The sequence below is a fragment of the Lissotriton helveticus genome, chromosome 1_2, assembly GCF_964261635.1.
Source record: "Lissotriton helveticus chromosome 1_2, aLisHel1.1, whole genome shotgun sequence".
In the NCBI taxonomy this organism is placed as follows: Eukaryota; Metazoa; Chordata; class Amphibia; order Caudata; family Salamandridae; genus Lissotriton; species Lissotriton helveticus.
The window spans coordinates 283,861,082-283,863,979 of record NC_136058.1 but is presented as its reverse complement, the minus strand read 5'-3'; the positions used below and the strand labels follow the sequence as shown (position 1 = coordinate 283,863,979).

At 45.9% G+C, this 2,898-nt stretch overlaps 1 non-coding gene across 1 annotated transcript; it reads right to left on the bottom strand.

Annotated features, from left to right (window-relative positions):
- Positions 1-692: 692 nt before the first annotated feature.
- On the bottom strand, positions 693-747 carry LOC144808174 (U7 small nuclear RNA). The gene has a single exon (XR_013606700.1). It is a non-coding gene; the product is annotated as a U7 small nuclear RNA (small nuclear RNA).
- Between the last annotated feature and the right edge of the window lie 2,151 nt (positions 748-2,898).

Sequence of the window (2,898 nt, the reverse complement as noted above, 5' to 3'; positions counted from 1 at the left end):
GAAACTGATATGAGTAGCAGACAAGGAACAGGCCTTTGTAAATGCAGGAAAACATACTAAAACCAATAGATTGGAGGAAAAGTAAGTGGCAAGCACAGAAGCCAAGAAAGAGAGGCTCAGGATGAAAGGCCTTTTTTAAGTTTATATTATAAATAATAGATTTCACAAGCACTGCTGTGGAGGTGGAACCTAAAAAGGACCAGGTGCTCTAACTCGTGGTCAGTTAGGTAAGTACCCATGTCACTAGTGTCACTGTTACTTTGGCGAGTGGGCCCAGGTCCCACTACTTTACACTCTGCAAGTCTGTTTTGTTTAACTTTAAGCTTGTTGTAATCATTTATTTACGTCTGGAGAGACAACTTCTCACAAAGCATTCTATTTAGCAGCAAATCTAGAATGGAGGTTACATGGACTAAAAAATTCCAGGCTTTCAAAATAAGGTAAAATTTTGCAATTTCGGCAAACAACGACAAGAATGGTTTTTTTCGTTTGTGTTTACAAAATCAACTGGCAACATCTACTAATCATTAACATAGTTAGCAATATCTACAAAACAAATGTAAATGTTAACTTCGCTTCTTAATGAAAAAATAATATTAACATTTAATTAATGCAATATGACTATTCAACAATCCATTTTAGTTTAGATAAGAACAAAAGTATTTATCCAGATCTTTTGTTAACCATGAATAGGTGGCTCCTCCTTAAGAAGAACCTTCTTGACAAATAATAAAGAACTAAATTCTTAACATGTAAAGTTGTAATTTCACGCCCTTGGACTAAGTAACACCAACTTTTATTATGGTCATAATTTATATATTCACTTTGATTAAAATGGGAAGGAGTAAAAGATCTGAGGGTACTTACAGAAGTTAAAATTGACATTTTAACACAGAAATATAAAGAAAAGAAGTTGATGTCATTGCACAGAAAATATGCAAATATAAGTACTACGGCCACTCCCTGCTTGAGATCTGACGTCGACAAATCAAACAGCACTCTGGCGTACATGCACCAAGGTATAATGTATGCCGGGTGGGCGTTCGGTCGTAAGGAAGTCTCGTAAAAGTGATACAGTGAAATCTACAAGATTTCACTGAGTCACTTTTACGACGCCACTGCGTCAAAACCTTGCACCTGCTTGAAGCAGGTTTAAGGATTGACGCAGCATGATGGGAATAGGCATTCCTGACCATTGCTGGAGTTGTGTCGTGCTTACAACACAGCTCCAAAAATGCATTGCCTTTACAACAAAAGATGCGTCACACATCTGTCTATCCTTGCGCCATGGTGCACTGCATTGTAAATGCGGCGCATCCATGGTGGAGTATGGTTATTTTTCTGTCACGCAAATTAACTGGCGCATCTCTGCTAATATGCAGCGATGTGCCAGTTCTTGTAAGTCTGCCCCCTAGTCTTTACATGGAGTAATGAGGAGAAATGCTTTATATCAACTTGTTTTTGCTGTTTCTATATGTACTGTTTTATGCAGCACATATAAAAACAACAAAACGCCATTCATGATTGTTTATGTGCAGAAAGGTATCCCTTTCTGCACATAAGCAATCATTCCCCCTGCGCAGTCACCTTTGCACTACCTTCCAAGGGTGCCTGCGTTGGGGCTAAAGCGGTACAAAAGGGGGTGGCGATGGACAGAGCATCCAAACCAATCAAACACTCACACCCAGTCAAAAGATCTGGGTTTGATCCATCACCGTTCTTTAGCCCACTCTGCCACCCCAGTTCAGACATGGCTATATGCAAATCAGTCTGACCCCGTGCCTCATGGGAACAGTCCAGACCAAACTGCCAAGCCATGCCTTCCCTGGACCGGAAACAAGCCTCCAAGGACCGGTTTCCGGCATTCCAGCCGTCTTCAGCCCAGCCTGCCCGAATCCAGTGGCAAAGTAGGCAAGGGACTCACGTCCGAGCATACCCTGCCACACTCATGGCGGCCAAAGCGGTACAAAAGGGGAGGGGATAGCGATGGACAGAGTATCCGAACCAATCAAACACTCACACCCAATCAAAAGATCTGGGTTTGATCCATCACCGTTCTTTAGCCCACTCTGCCACCCCAGTTCAGACATGGCTATATGCAAATCAGTCTGACCCCGTGCCTCATGGGAACAGTCCAGTCCGAACTGCCAAGTCATGCCTTCCCTGGACCAGAAACAAGCCTCCGAGGACCGGCTTCCGGCATTCCAGCCGTCTTCAGCCCGGCCTGCCCGAATCCAGTGGCAAAGTGAGCTAGGGACTCACGTCCGAGCATACCCTGCCACACTCATGGCGGCCAAAGCGGTACAAAAGGGGGTGGCGATGGACGGAGCATCCGAACCAATCAAACACTCACACTCAGTCAAAAGATCTGGGTTTGATACATCTCCGTTCTTTAGCCCACTCTGCCACCCCAGTTCAGATATGGCTATATGCAAATCAATCTGACCCCGTGCCTCATGGGAACAGTCCAGCCCGAACTGCCAAGCCAAGCTTTCCCTGGACCGGAAACAAGCCTCCGAGGACCGGTTTCCGGCATTCCAGCCGTCTTCAGTTCGGCCTGCCCGAATCCAGTGGCAAAGTGAGCAAGGGACTCACGTCCGAGCATACCCTGCCACACTCATGGCGGCCAAAGCGGTACAAAAGGGGGTGGCGATGGACGAAGCATCCGAACCAATCAAACACTCACACCCAGTCAAAAGATCTGGGTTTGATCCATCACCATTTTTAGCCCACTCTGCTACCCCAGTTCAGACATGGCTATATGCAAATCAGTCTGACCCCGTGCCTCATGGGAACAGTCCAGCCTGAACTGCCAAGCCATGCCTTCCCTGGACCGGAAAAGAGCCTCCGAGGACCGAGGACCGGTTTCCGGCATTCCAGCCGTCTTCAGCCCAGCCT